This window comes from Chrysemys picta, chromosome 5, assembly GCF_011386835.1.
Source record: "Chrysemys picta bellii isolate R12L10 chromosome 5, ASM1138683v2, whole genome shotgun sequence".
Classification (NCBI taxonomy): Eukaryota; Metazoa; Chordata; order Testudines; family Emydidae; genus Chrysemys; species Chrysemys picta.
The window spans coordinates 105284979-105301226 of record NC_088795.1 but is presented as its reverse complement, the minus strand read 5'-3'; the positions used below and the strand labels follow the sequence as shown (position 1 = coordinate 105301226).

Sequence of the window (16248 nt, the reverse complement as noted above, 5' to 3'; positions counted from 1 at the left end):
TAGTTGTTAAAATATTTCATAGTACTGGCTAATATTAAGTACTAATTTATTCTAAGGAGGATTACTTTGTACATCATGAACACGTGTAACTCATCAATATTAATGGGAGCTGTATGTACACATTGAGGGCCCCCAAGTATAAGTGTCCTGTATGCTACTGCATATACAACTTGTTCGCTCATTCACATATTCATAGAAGACACTCTGTCTCCTGGTTAAAACCCCTCATAATGCATTTTTGGGAAGAAAAAATAATGGACCTAAAAGGACTGTGTTCAAGCAGAAAAAAGTGTTACATTGTAATTTTGCTAAAAGACACCTTAAAATTTTAAACAGTACAATACATGATGTCTCTAAAAAGTGTAATTTCCAAATACAGAGGTATTATTAAAGTGTTGTAGCTAATTTTATTTTCCAGTCTATGAATGGAGTATTTACTTCATAATATAGAGCATGCAGTATTTACTTCGCAATATAGAGCATGAATTTAGCAATCCAATTTTTATTTTATGGACCCATTGTGGACAATGCTATTAAATATGAGTAAGGCTATGTTTCTTTCATGGAGGTCATGGAAATCATGGATTCTGTGACTTCCACAGCGGCTGTGTGGCTGACTTCAGGGCCACCCAATCAGCTGGCCCCGAGCAGTGGTGCTGGGGGCATCTTCGGGGAGTGCCCGAGCAGCGGACCTGGGGGCCTCCCCGGAGCCAGCTGTACTGGCCTCTGCTCTGGCGGCCCCGGGCAGCTGGCTCCAATGACCGCGCAAGCAGCGGCCAGTGTGGCTGGTCCCAGGGACGGCCCAAACAGCAGTCTGGGGGGGCAGACTCAGGGAGCATCTGAGCAGCAGCCCGGGGTCACCCACACCAGCCACTGCTCGGGCGGCCCCAGGCTGCTGGTTCCAGGGACCACTGGAACAGTGGCTGGTGTGGTTGGCTCCAAGGAGTGCCAGAGCAGTGGTCCTGGGGGTACCCTGGGGACTGCCGGAGCCATGTCGGTCCGAGTGCAGCTGGAGCAGCAGTCATGGGGCAGTTGAAGTAGTGGTCCCAGGCGGTTGAAGCCACGGTCCCGGGATGCCTGGAGGCGGTCTGGAGAGTGGTCCTGGGAGCAGCGGCGGGGGGGGGCACTCAACCCTCACTACTGTAGCAGTGGCCCCCAGCGGGGGCCCCAGAAGTAAAGATTTTGGATGAAAGTCATGGGCAGATCACCAGCCATGAATTTTTATTTATTGCACGCGATCTGCCCATGACTTTTACAAAAAATACCTGTGACTAAATCTTAGCCTTAAATATGAGTAATTCCTGAAGCTTTCCCTGTACTGTGAAACATCAGGAATCTGAATTCTGATCATATATGGTATTTTCATACAGGGTATGATAGCACAGTCTTTACACAGACAAAACTGCCAGTGACTTCAATAAGAAATTATCCAAAGTAAAGATATTTGGCTTGGGCCACTAGAAAATGTCAGCGGTAAGTTGAAGGAATAATGAAATGGATAAAAGAACAGCAGCCATTTCTTTTCAACTTATTACAATACAAAAAAGAGTTAATTATTTTACCTAAAATAACTTTATTGTTTATTTTCAATTTAAATACCAAAAAATAAAAGAATACCTGTGAATCTTAGTTACATTACAACAATTACAGTTGGAATCACAACAGATCCCTAACAGCATTAAAATAATCATTCAGATAGGTACTCAGTCAGCTAGCCACCTACACGAAGCTTCTTTCCTCCCTTTCATTGTTCCAGGAAGCATACCCTCTGCCTCCTCCAAAACCCCTATCAAGCTGTGGTATCTTTTTCAGCATGCCCAGAATGTCATCAAATTCAGATTCCTCTGGACTAAGAGTAACAAATTCAAGAGTCCTTGAGCCCTCACAGACAACACTCTCCCAGCAGTTCCCTCTCTTTTATAATGAGGGGGATTCACCTGGAGCTCATCTGCTTCTGTGGCAGCGTGGTACCTGGAGAGAGGTAATCCATCAAATAGGCCATCCTCAAGCCATTTAGGGCCTTAAATGGCCAACACCTTAAACCCTACCCAGAGACCAATAGAAACACAGTGCAGATCCTGGAGCGGTGGTTTCACATACTCTCAGTGAGATGTCCTGCTCAACATGTGAGCTGCTGTGCTCTGCATCAGTTTCAGTTTCTGAATGGTTTTAAGGTGTAGCCTCTTGTAGAACATATTGCGATAGTCTGATCTTGAGGTTAAAAAGGAACAATGTCATAGAAAAAGAGAAGTCCAAGTTATATTAGTCACATTTTTGTTCTTAATAGTTTTTTTCTATGGTAGAAAATTGCAGATATTTATTTTCTCTTCCAGAGGAAAAATCTAGCATTTTAGCAAGAATTTTCTTAGAGATAAAAAGGAGAGCAGTTAGAGAGAGTTCAGGTCCCCCTCCCCACCAAGGGGTTTGGTGGGGTTTGCTTTTAAAAAAATAATAATTCTAGCATTGTAGTTTTTGGCCAGGTCTTTTATTAAAAATTTGGGAAAAATATTTTTGGGAGGTGGGGTGACTTAGGAGAAAATGATTTTTCTTTACCTTCCTTTTCTTCAAAAGCAATACATACAAAACACGCCGGGGGATATAGATAGGAAATTTGCATCTTTTGGTGCTTTCATGATTGCCTGAATTTTTGTAAGCTTATATTTGGAAAGATTTTGAAAGAATTCTTATACAAGGCATAGACTAGCAACTAGTATGAAGAAATGAAGACAATATAACAAAGAAAACCTAAGATGGAAACAATTGTATCCAAAGATTTTTCTCATTCTCAGTTTCTTTATTTAAACAAAAAGATTCTGATTAAATAAATCCATCTGGTGAGCCTTAAAATAATCACTGTATGTTGCTTTTATGGAAAGCTGTTTCAAGAACCAGATAAATTGAACATTGCTATAAGGTTTGTGTTTGGAGGGAGATATTTTTCTAGTGATGCAGTATATCAGAGATCAAAAGCATAGTACTCATATATAGGGGAATCTTGACCTCTTGTGGCATTTCCAATGTACCCTTGGATTCTTCAGTATTTATGTATGTCAGTCCCAGGACTTCATGGCCTGAATTTTTGGTCTTTCTTTCCCCAGTGACATCCTGAAGGTTTTTACACTTTAACTCCAGACTTCATTCTTCCCACCAAACAGGTTTAGTTTTTGCACTGTCTCACTGGGAGGCAGATGTCAGCGAGCACCAAGCAACCAAGCGATAAGAAAATTTTGAACACTGAACGTTTTTCAAACTTCATTCTCTCTGCTGCGTTATGGAAAATGTTGGAAGCTCAGCAGTACTGGAGTCATTTTTTTTTAACCCGAGGCTTTTTTGAAACACTAGGTATTTGAAGCTTCATGAGCAAAAGATAAGACAGGGAGAGCAGAAAAATGCTTCAGTTACAGAGTTTCCCTAATATGTACCACTGCAATGTCCTTATGTCTTTATGCCCTTTTGGACCTTGATTTCCTATAGAGGAATCCATCCTTTGTCATAATAATGGCAGAAAGATTCTCAAATTCAAGCTGATTCTGTGACTGTGGATCCACATCAGGAGTTAAAATGAGAATCAATCTAGCACACACCTGTGTCTGACCTAACTTGTAGAAAGTAAACAATGGAAATGTCAGTATTATGACTAATCCTCTGGTTTTCATGAACCTTTTTCTTCCAAAAAAGGCTTAAGCATTTCACACCTAAATGAAATAGTACCCCTCTTCCGTACCCAGCCATAATGCAAGTGCAAGGAGTCCTTTTTATGAGAGGCTTAGACAGAGAGTTTGTGTATAATTGGCAGTGAAGGGGAAAAATGAGGCCAAGAAGACCTCTGCATGCTCTTTCTAAGGAAAGCAAAATATCTCTTTATGCATTAATGACCCCCAGCTATATTTAGACTCAGGTTTCTGGCATAATTTTAAAGAGGGGAGGGGAAAGTAGAAGATATTTAGGATATAGTAGGAGCTCAAGTTGAAATATTTAGAAAGTTAATTGCTTGGGAAGTCCTGTATAAATATCTGGCATATCTCGTTGGCTTCAGTAGGAGTTGTAGATGCACATCATATTACAAGATTTGTATGACAGAGTTAAATTTTGTAGTATAGAATTGCTTGATGCCAAGTTGAAGGTATAAGGAGGATTTTGAGGATAAGGAATATATGGAGGAAGGAAAGAAAGCAGAGTAGGATCATCAGCCTTAAGAGTTTAACGGGAAATAAAAGAAGTACTAGCTAATATATTGAACACAGCTGGTCAAACAACTGAGAGATCCTGTGTCTTTCCCATAGTTCAATTCCAGCTGCTGTGATGTAATACTATTGTGCCAGTCCCTGCATTCTATATACCTTTTGAAAGATCATTTGAACCAATTCCCAAAATATGGTTGCTTTAACATGGTGTTGGAAAGGAATTAATTGACGTTATTGTTGAAAACACATTAAACTGTTGTTAAAATATATTGTGATTTGTGTTGAGCATGAACAAACCACATGGGAAAGGAAGCATGGTCCAGTGATTAGGGCACTAGCCTAGGATTTAGAGGATTTACATTCAAGTCCCTTCTCCAGCAATCCCCAGTTTGACCTTGGGAAAATTACCTCTGTAAAACAAGGATCTGTAAAAACTTCCGTACCTCATCGGGGTGTTGTGATGTTCTCTAGTACTACAGTGATGTAATACTCTGCGAGTACCTAAAATAGGCAGATATTCTTTTGTCTTCATTATTTTTTAAGGAAAGTTAAAAACTTTAAGTAGTCTCATTTGGAAGCAAACTGAAAATAAATTGGAGTTAATGGAAGTCTGCCTTTCCCAAGTCTGTTTCCTAAGAACACTGAAGAGAAAAGTGATATTAAAATCTTACAGCTCCATAATAGTGCCTTGTATATTGTAGATCACCCAGCCAGAACAACAAGCATCTCTGTGTAGTCCAAAACAAATATTTTTAATATGCAGCATAATCTACATTTCATAACCAAAAGCTATCTACTTCTTTTACATTTTTCTTGTCTACTGAAGTAGGTAGTAACTGATGAGTCTTAGAATGCGAGTTTTCTTTATAGTATTTCTGTTTATTATAGTGGGTTGATAGTGCCACGATAGTTAAATTTGTACTTCCATTTTAACATGGGTGGAAAATGCCTATACAAAATCCTGTGGCTTCTGTCCCATGGGACCAGCTGGGCTCTGCTCTTTGCTGCAGGCATTGGGATATCAGGGGTTGCAGAACTGCTCCAGTTTGGCCTGGCCCCTTGATGAGGGGACTGGATAGGCCAAATTCATGTGAGTGGCGTTGTGACCTGCTGCAGGGGGGTTGCAGTACCACTCACTCAAATTTGGTCTGGCCAGCCCCCTGTCATCATGATGAAATGGTGGCTGGGCCAAACCTGAGTGGTGTGGCAACCCTGTGCACCATGTCTCAACTCCCAGAGCAGGGAGCTGAGCCCAGCTACCTCATGGGACTGGAACCGCAGAAGCTGCCATTGCTGGGTGAGTGGAGGAGAGGCTCTGCAACCCCCCCATAAGACTTCCTATCACCCCTAAGTGCCGGATCCAATCTCCTTCTGTCCCTTATGAGGGAGCGTCTCCAAATCACAATCTTTCATAAACACATCTCTACATCTTGCCTCTTAAAGAAAAATGAATTACTCTTAAATACATATATATAAACTGTTAATAAGTGTTTAGTAACACATACATTACATTTGCAACCCATCTAGTACATTTCCATAAACCCAGTTTGTCACTACCGAGAGAGGAGAGGTTACTAGAGCATCACTCTCAATGGAGCCTTTACCACTAACTTTCCTCAAATATCCCTTCTCCAGGCAGGTTAGCAAGTCTCTGTGAGTCTTTCAGGACATTTAATCTCCCACTCTGATCTTCTCAGTATCAGCCTTTCACTAGAGTCTGAGTTGTTCTCTTGTTCCTTGACAGTTTCTCCTTTGTGCATTGATGATAAAGAATCAGCCAGATGTGAAATGCTATAGTCCATCTCAGCTGTCAATGTTTGGGAACTTTCTGGGATTATTTGTAGATCCCCTCGATCATGTTGAAATGTGTTCCCCTGGTTTGTCTGGACTACATAAGACCTTGGATACAGCTGTTCTTTAATGGTACCCCTTTGGTCCCAAGTATTAGAAGTGAGATTCATCAGGCACACTCTATAACCTGGGTTAAGAGATGGGAGATCACAGGTCTTTTGTCAAAATAATATTTCTGTTTCTGATTTTCTTTCACCTTCCATATGATTGCATTATTATAAGTTTGCAGTAGGTTACCAGTAATTGGTAAATTAGATCTGATCCTTCTTCCCATTAACAGCTGAAAAGCCATTCTCCATGGGTGTACTTCGGTAAACCAATAAAGGTTTATACAAATCACCCTCACTATCAAAAGTTTTTTTTCCATAAAGGTTATTTACTGTCTGTATAGACCTTTCCACAATTACATTTGATTGGGGGTAATTTGGATTTGTTTTGTGATGAAAATCCCAATCTATGGCTAATTGCCTGAAATCTGCATTGGAAAAATCCAGCCCATTATCGCTAAAGACTTCATCTGGAATTCCATGTCTGGAAAAGATTCCCTTCATGCTGGCTATCAGTGATTTACTGTTAGTACTGTGCAGTGTGCAAATTTCTGGATACAGAATATAATAATCTGTGACTATTAAATAATCCTTTGATTGCCAGGTAAATAAATCCGTACCTACCTTCTCATAAGGCCTTTGTGGAACTGGATTAGCTCTCAGTGGCTCTGCCTGTTGGCATGGCTTGTATTGCAAGCATGAAAACCTGTTTCCTACCACATTAGTGATGTCTTGATTGATCCGCGGCAAATACAGCACCTCTTGTGCTCGTTGTTTGCACTTCTCAATTCCTAAATGACCCTCATGGATCTTCTGTAGCATTTCTTTTTGGAGGCTCATTGGAATTGCAACCTTACTGCACTTGAAAATTGCCCCATCAATCACAGTAAGTTCATGTCTGCAGTTCCAATTGTCTTATACTTGGACAGCAACTGCTTATTTCTTCAGGCCACCTTTTAATTATCAGTTCCTTAAGGATTCCCAACGATTCATCTTTCTCCATTTCCTCTCTTATTTGTTGCAGTTTCCTGTTAGCTATGGGAATTTACTTTACAATCAGATGTACATAGACTTGCATCTCTGTCTTTAAAGTCTTCTCTGGTTCCATAGGAGCCACTGCTCTGAAAAGTGCATCTGCAGTGAACATGAATTTTCTGGGTGTGTAGGTCACAACCAAATCATACTTTTACATAATTTTACAGCTTTTAGCATCATTCTTTGAAACCTTAAGGTATAGTCATTTAGCAGTTTGCTACATAACATTATCCGGGGCTTGTGGTCCATTTCAGCTTCCACTGTCTGTCCATAAATATAATGATTGAATCTCACACAGGCAAACAATATTTCTAAAAGCTCCTTCTCGATCAGTGCATATCTGGTTTCTACCTCAGTCAGTGATTTGGATGCTTATGACACTGGTTGCCAACAATCTTCATGCTTCTGTAAAATCACTGCACCTAACCCAGACTGTGAAGCATTTGCTGAAATTTTAATAGGCTTTCCTGGTGCATAAAACTTCAATACTGGCTCTTGTATCAATTGTTGTTTTAAACCTTCCCATGATTCCTCCTGTTCTGCACCTCACTACTTAAGGCTAAAACTTTGTCACAGTTATTTTTTAGTAAAAGTCACGGACAAGTCATAGATAATAAACAAAAATGCACGGAAGCCCCTATCCCTAACTTTTACTAAAAATAACTGTGACAAAATGGTGTGTGTGGGGGATCCAGCACCCACTGCTACTGCAGCTCTGAGGTCCCCCAGGCGCCTGTGGTGGCTCAGAGATCCAGGGTCCTCCCACTGACCATGGCGTCTGAGTGTGCTGGGGTTCCCACCACCACCTGTGGCATCTGGGAGCTGCAGGGTCTCCCTGCTGTCTGTGGTGTCTGGGAACTGCAGGTTCCCCTTGCTGTCTGTGGTGTCTCAGAGCTGTGTGAGGCCCCCACTGCAGATTGTAGCTCTGGGGCTGGCGGCTGAGACCGGTAGGGGGCCCACACCGCTCATGGCTGCTGAGAGCTCCATGGTCCCCCTGCCACCCTCAGTAGCTGGGAGCTCTGGGGCTGGCAGCTGGGAGCTCCTAGGACCCCACTGCCTGTGGCAGCTGAGAGCTCCGGGCCCCACTGGCTGACAGCTCCAGCCCCGCCGCCCTGGGCTGAAGTTGAAAATGTCACTGAGGTCTCTGGAAGTCATGGCACCTTTCTACATGGATGGATAACTTGAGGGACCTGCTTGTTTACACAGATTATATGTTTACCTTGCAAGCAACCTAACCCTGGAAAAAGGTCATGTTATTCCCAAAAGAGTGCCTTATAGCAAGGTTCAGTATGATATTGTAGTGAGAGCACCAGTTTTAGTTTCTCACATGCAGCTAGGCCTAGAGTTGGGATTACCTCCTTTGGCTCTAAAATGGACAGGAGCCTGTACATGATGTTTTTATGGTTGATGCTAGTAATGCGTCTCCCCTTCACTGGTATATTTGTTCCAGAATAACTCGTAACCTTTATTTTTGTTGGTCCTAGTTTTGGTTTTATTTTCAGTCTCTCGTTATCTTGTTCAGGCAGAATATTAGCCTGAGCTCCTGTGTCCAGTTTCAGTGGAGTAATTGTTCCTTTCACTGTCAGAGGCAGTATCCAGTCCTTCTCATCAGGCTCTGTAGATCCCAATAAGTCTGTGAAAAACTCAACCATGTTATTTTTAACTGAATGCACTTGAATTTTCTGTATTTGTGATCTGCAGCATTTTGCAAAATGATTATTTCGCCCATATTTATGATAGAGTTTCCCAAAAGCCACACATTGTTTGGGGCCACACTGTGATGCACACCTACCACGTGACCGTCTGTACCCAGTCTTCCCCCAGCAGTGGTTTTTATAGCGAGTGTTTCCACTTTTTGATGTGGCCTATTCTGGGGGGGAAAAATAATAATAATAAAAAAATTGTACTTAGTACATGAATAACCCCTTCTGATTAATTCAGCAATTTCCCGGCTTCTGTTTTTACGGTTTCTGTTCCCCTGCATATTTGGAGAGCTTTTTCTAAAGTTAAATCTCCTTCACAAAGCACTCTCTCACTTAACACATTGTCTTTAATGCCACAAATGATTCTCTGCCAGCTCACCAAAGTCACAGGTTTTATTGAGTTTCCTTAATTCTGTGACATATTGCTCTATAGTTTCATTAGTTTTTTGCATGTATGTAAAAAAAATGTCTCTCAAAGATCTCATTCATTTTTGGCATGCAATGTTAATCAAATTTAGTTAGTATTTTATTTAACTTCATGCTTTCACCTTCTTCAAACTTAAGGTAGTTATAAATATCCAATGCTTCCTCCCCAACAATATGCAAAAAAGATTGATGATTTCACTTTATCATTTATCTCCTCTGCCCCTATGGCTGCTAAATACAATTCAAATCTGTCTGAATATTTTCCAGTTCTCTGCAACATTGCCTGACAAATGCAGACTGGAAGGAGGTTGCAACACATTCATTTTTGGCATCACTCCCCTCTTCCCCCCTTAAGCTAGTCAAGCTACTATAGTGCTCACCAAACATGCAAAAGCCTCTGTGACTGGTGCTCCATGTGCTTCTCTGGTGCCTCTCTTTGTCTCCGCTTTCAGTTGCAAACAGAGGAGTTAACTTCAAAATCACTGCAATTTACTTCTCATTCAGCCCTTCTCACACTATGTAATAATCTTGGGGTTCATTAAATAACAAACCAGTGAATGAGAAAGGAATAAAACTTTAATAAAACAAATTGGAAAGCTTCTATGGTGACCGGCTGCACACATCCATGTGGTGTTCCCAACCCAGGCCTCCAGGGCACATCTCCAAATTCCCACACTCACAATATTGTCCCTTATGAGGGAGCATCTCCAAATCACAATCTTTCATAAACATATCTCTGCAATATCCATGCTTCTAAATTCAGTGAGTGGAATTGCTTAGATACCATACAGATTTCAAAAGAAACCTATAAAAGGTCTTTACCCTATTTCTGTGGTAAGTAATATGAAGTGAAAAGTTGTCTGTGTGTAACTGACTCTGTTGGGTCGTAGCACAATATAACCTTTGTTATGATTCCAACAGATCTCTATATATTCTGTGACATTTTTAAGGACTGTGTTGAAATTTCACCATCTTTTAAAATAAGTTAATTTGTTTGAGAAAATATTAAGTTAACTGAAACCACAAATCTAATTAATCAAAATATTCAAAGCTTTCATTTGGGAAATGGAACATATAAAATAATACTGTTTTTTACATCAAAATTTTATTCTTTTGGAAAGCTTGTATCTGTTAAAATCAGAATCAGGTCAGTCTCCTAATTGGTGAATAACCACCAAGTCTTTTGGGGTGGCAGAAATCAAGGGGTGGATCAGAGGAAATGAGCAGCACAAATAAGTGGATTTTTCATGAGAGTGGAAATACATTGGGCATATTTGCAGTGTGCATGAATACGCTGGGCTGCCTCAATGGGGACAAAGAGGCATGTCAGGAGTTTTAATGGAAGAGGTGCAGGAACCTTTTTATAAAGCCTCATTGGAGCCTTTAGATCTAATGCGAGTGCTGATGGGTTTCGATAAAGGGAGCGTGGGAGCTGATAGGTGGTTAGGGCAGTGTGGGAGAGCACTGAGTACAGCTGCATAAAAAATGAGATTCCATATCAGGAGGGTCCCTACAGGGCAATGTAGTAGCATATGGAGTTTCTACAGTTCCAACAGTCCTTACAAGGGTGCTAGACAGATCTTCTTCAACTCTTATCCAGACAGTCAGCCATAGTGATTGTTCACCATTTGGTCCATTCTTGGGCAACCACAAAGGCTTGACGGCCTGAGAGTCGAACATCCGAACAGACTTGATGAACCCATGTAATAGGGGGTCTGCCTCTGGGCCACCTCCACCCCTTGGTTGGTGGAATTTTATCCCGTATGTTACAAGCCACCCAGAGAATGGCATTCGCTGGAACGTCTTGTAGCATCCTTGCGACATGTCCGAAAACTGTAAGGCGCCACCTACAGACAATGGCCCCGGTAGTCTGAAGACCCGAACGACCATAAACATCTGCATTACAGATGAAGTCATTGCACAGAGGCACAAAGCATCTGTGAGGGGAATGGCTGAATGGCATAGAGTCAGTTAGTAACTCTACACCTTCTTAGCCTGTGGGCTGGCTTAACTGATGAGGCCAGGGAAAAAGTGGTTCAACTGGACTAGTTCCCAGAGAAAGTTAGAGTAGCCTCATACTGCTCTAATCTACACCTGGCTGCCTGTTACCGTAAGGTTCATTTTGGTTGTTGTGGGTCACTGAAGCATAGCTGTTGCTGTAACTAACTGGGGCCTGGACACATGAAGCCACAAGCTCAGAAGAATTTAAAGGTGGTTAAAAGCCACTTTGCCCCTCCCCCTGGTCCTGTTGTGTGCTCATTTTGGACAGGGTAGAAGATCTGGGTCTGAATATTTTTATCTCCCTTTTAGCAAAATATTTAAAACAAATGAACTGAGTTCATCTGTAAACTAGTTGATATAGAGTCTTTAGTCTACTACAAATAAAAGGCATGAACATAGTACACCTCTACCTCGATATAACGCTGTCCTCGGGAGCCAAAAAAATCTTACCGCGTTATAGGTGAAACTGCATTATATCGAACTTGCTTTGGTCCGCCGGAGTGCGCAGCCCCCTCCCCCCGGAGCACTGCTTTACCGCGTTATAGTTGAATTCGTGTTATATCGGGTCGTATTATATTGAGGTAGAGGTGTAAGTGTTTGCAGGATTGAGCTCTAATACCGTTTATAAACACCAAGTATCGCACGATATATTATAAAACTGTGAAAGTTGGCTTTTTCAGTGCTTGAAAAACTGCTTTTCCAGTGACTGACAGTTGTTTCCCATGCTAAGGTGATTTCCCTGTACAATCACTGATTTATTTTGAGTCTTTTTATTTTTTTTAAATGTATGGTAATTTTGTAAAACTGTATTACAATAAGTTTTATATTTAATTCGTTTAAAGGTAAAAAAAAACAACAACAGGGCTTTGGAGCAGAGCCCGGAGCTGGAGCGCGGAACAGCTCCAGAGCAGTGGAGCTGAAGGTTTTTGCCTGGAGCTGGAGCGGAAACGGAGCACAGCTCCAAAACCCTGAAAAGCATAATATCACATAACAAGAGAATATATTATTGTGAGATTTAGTAACCTCTCATTCAAATAAAGTACATTTGCATATGTTATAATCCATTTAGAGCAGTAAGAAAAATAGCTGTCATGGGGTAAGCTACTCACTGATGTTGTGCCTCCTTATGGCCATGTCTGGAGATTAGCTTTCAACTAGTCTGACACATCCTCCTTTGATTACTCATCCCTTCTCATCCTCTCCCCTCCTCCGGTCTCTCTCTCTGGACTTGAGTGTTCTGTCTTTGTGACTCAAGGTACTCGCTCTTTGTGGCTTGGTCTTCTGGCCATGTCACTATAGCTTTCCTAAGGTTACAAAGTCCTTGTGGACAAACTGTCTAAGTCAGTCTTCTGCTCCACTGCTCAGACTGTGCCACTTCCCCAGTAGCTGGTAGGGAAAACTAGTCTTGCCCACTACTCCAGGTTCCATCCCAGAGACCCTATTTCTTGCAAACATGGTCTGGTCTGCTTGCCTGTCACTATCGCCCTGGACTTCTTCCTACCTTTCTTTATTATCTTCTGGCCCAATCCTGGGTGGAACCTCCTTCGTTCCCTGTGCCTACTTCACCCTGTCTTGGGTTCTTGCCAGAGTCTGTAGGGAGTGATTGCAGAGCTCCTTCCTGCAGCCCCTTTTTACTACCAACTTTCCCTCTTTATGCCTATCCAAACTCCTTCCCCAGCTGGGCTTCATCATCCATTAGGCCTTATCAGTCCTGACTCTCCTTCAGGTGCAGCCTATCACAGGGTTAAATGGCCATTTTTTTCTACTCAAACCTCATGTGGGGTAGATACCTCTGCATAATAGTATACTGTGTATATTCTGTAACAGTGTATTATTTTCACTCACGTGTTTTCATATTTTGCAAAGCTTATATTTTTCATGAGGGACTAGGACATGTCAAATGTGAAAGCTTTGAAGAAAACAGTCTTTAAGCTTCCTTTAAATTAAAAAAAAAATCCAAACAAAAACAAAATAAGAACAAAACCCAAAACTTTGTAAACTGAGAACAAGCATGAGAAATTTAAACCCAAGAAGTATTTTAGAGGGAAAAGTAGGTAGCTGAAAAGTGGTTCAAGTACCATATCAACTATAGCTCTTAGTATCACGATCATTGGTGCAATCGTATATTACATAGCATATTCAGAAACAGTTTAATAATACAGCTGTGAAAGTGAAACTTGCCTGGTTTCATAATTCCAGAGAAAGGATATGACATACAATTTTTTCCTGTAATTTTGTAAAGAAACTTGGGAAGGCTGGGTGTGTGTGCACACATATGTGCACACAGGCATGCTTTTTAAAACGGCCCATAAACTCATGTTCCCCACATATATATTTTGGTTGACCCAAGGTATGTTTGTGGCCAATGGAAATTTTTCCAGATGTGTAATCTGCCAGGGGACTACAAATTCTGTAATTCGGTGCATATAACGTTCATCGTGACAACTGCGTAGTGATTTTTTCCATTGGTTACTAGTAGCGTAATCTCAATACAATACATTAAAATAATTCATTACATTACTCGCAGCTATTGAGAGATGACATTCTTTGATGTTGCTTCCTTGATTTAAATTTTTAGAGAGCAGAACTCTTGCTGACCTACATAAAGAGAGTTTTCAGTGTAAGCTATATAGCTATATTAGCCATTTCATTCACCTATTGTGAAAAGATCGGAGGAATTTCATAGCTACATTATTTAAGTATCACTCTGTTGGCTATCAAAAGTGATCAGTATTCATGTGATATACTCAGGAGTATCCCATTCTTCTCCAGGAATCTCAGCAGACAGAGCCCAGTAGCAGAGAATAGCAAATACAGTATCTGTGATAAGGCGTTACAAATGTCAGCAGAGTCTCCTTGTAAGTTATCTCATCCCCAGAGGAAGTGAGACAAGTTAGTATATTACTTGTTGCATCTCCAGCATTTATCATCTGATGAGACCTACTTGAGGATAATCTTCTTTATACATTCTGTGTGGTGTTCTATAATACAGTGTCTATTTAGAATTTTATTCTGATACTATCTAGGTAGAAGACAACTATACATTTTCTTAATGTTTATTTCAAGTATCCTAAATCAGTGAGATCTGAAACTGTTTCTATTTCATCTGAAATTTCTGTTCCTATAGATTAGAGCCATGTCCTTAATCTATTTATAGGATTATGAAAAACTATGTTTGTTTTAATAAAAATAAGAGAATATGCATATATTTGATACAAAAACATATGTAAATGTATGTGAAATATATGTAAATGAGGAGTATTCACTGTGTATGCAAATTAGGTGTGGTCCTTGGGCTACTGGCAAGTATGTAGCAAATGCAGCCTTTATTGCTGCAAAGTTTGGCATCCATTTCTTTTATTGGAGGAAAGGAAATAAATTATTTTTCATTTTGTGTTTGCTTGTAATGTTCTTTTTTTCAAAGGAGATTTATACTTCTTTTTTGAGGCAAAATGACATTTTGGTAGATATTTAAATTAATTTATTCACCTAACATAAGAAGGCCATACTGAGTCAAACCAATGGTCTGTCTAGCTCAGTTTCCTGTCTTTCTATAGTCACCAGTACCAGATGTTTCAGAGGGAATGAACAGAACAGGGTAATTAGTGAGTGATCCATCCCCTGTTCAGTCCCAGCTTCTGGCAGAGGGAAGTATAGGTACACCCAGAGCATGGGATTGTGTTCCTGGCCATCTTGGCTAATAGCCATTGATGGACCTGTCCTCCATGAATTTATCAATTTTTTTTTCTGAACCCAGTTATACATTTGGCCTTCACAACCTCCCATGGAACGGGGACATAAGTTGACTGTGCACTGTGTGAAGAAGTGCTTCCTTTTGTTTCCTTTAAACGTGCTGCGCATTAATTTCATACTAACTTTGGCTATACATACACGAGCTTAAGCATACATTTAACCTGAAGCCCATTGACTATAGGACTAATCACATGCTTAAAATTAGGGATATGCTAAATATCTTACTGATTTGTGACCTAAATTTCATAATATATAATTAAAAAAATAGTGACTGAAATGTGTAAAAAAAAAAAGTTTCTAAAAATAAGCCCCACAAATCCTCATCTATAGTTTTAAGTCTGTTGGAGTCCATTCTGCATGTTGTTAATGTATTAAAGAACCTCTCTTTTAAAAAGGAGGAAGATTTAAGGCTGCATGCAAAAATGTGCATGTACACACATACCTTATTTCTAATTAGAATTAATGCAACTGCACATGCACATCAGGTATCTGCATGTTCAGTTGGTTGTTTGCATGCACAAATATCTGATTTGTGCACACATTTGTGGTAATAATGTTTGCAAATTAGGCATGCGGTTGTGTGCATACTATTACATGTGGCCCTAGGCTTCTGCTCATTTTAATTTCAGACCTCACATATTTAAAAAAACCCACCGCGCCAATTTGGTATACTGTAGGAACAGTTATTTTTATCTGAAGTGAGGTTGACTTTCTGATACTCTAAGAACTAAAAAAATCTGGTTGTATTTAAAATCTTTCTAATACAAGTTTCTTCATGCTGTTTGCTTTACTTCTCTGATAACCATGTTATACACCATTAAGGATTTCCCCCATTACTGCTACACAAATATTAAACAAAATCGCATGGGAAGAATAATTCCCAGAGCATTTCCGCTAAACATTTGAAAGCACTTTTGTGGGGATAGTATAAATAGAATTATGGGCTCAAATTCTACTCTCAGTTACATATATGTAAACTTCATTTCAGCATGTTACCCTAGGTTTATGCCTATGTAAACTGAAGCAGTAGTTGCACCATTATGTCTTCACCATGTATTGCTTCGGATTGGTAACTCAAACATTTTTTGATTTAACTGTGAAACTTAAACTCCTTACAATAGTTGTTGGAACTACCCTGGCTCAGAATGATCATGGGTTCCACAATTACCTAAAACCATCCCTCAATAAAGTATTGATAGCTAGCTATCAGCAGGCACAGACTATGTTCGGTGAACCCCAGAAAATTCT

At 40.4% G+C, this 16248-nt stretch overlaps 1 protein-coding gene and 1 long non-coding RNA gene across 21 annotated transcripts in view; one reads left to right on the top strand and one right to left on the bottom strand.

The window, feature by feature from the left end:
• PCDH7 (protocadherin 7) overlaps positions 1 to 16248 on the top strand; it is a 398059-nt gene that overhangs the window by 17591 nt on the left and 364220 nt on the right. The window lies entirely within an intron of this gene.
• Positions 1605 to 9898, bottom strand: LOC135983747 (uncharacterized). Its single transcript, XR_010601526.1, has 3 exons — positions 9627 to 9898; positions 6707 to 8987; positions 1605 to 6162 (listed from the first exon to the last, which is right to left on the bottom strand). It is a non-coding gene; the product is annotated as an uncharacterized LOC135983747 (long non-coding RNA).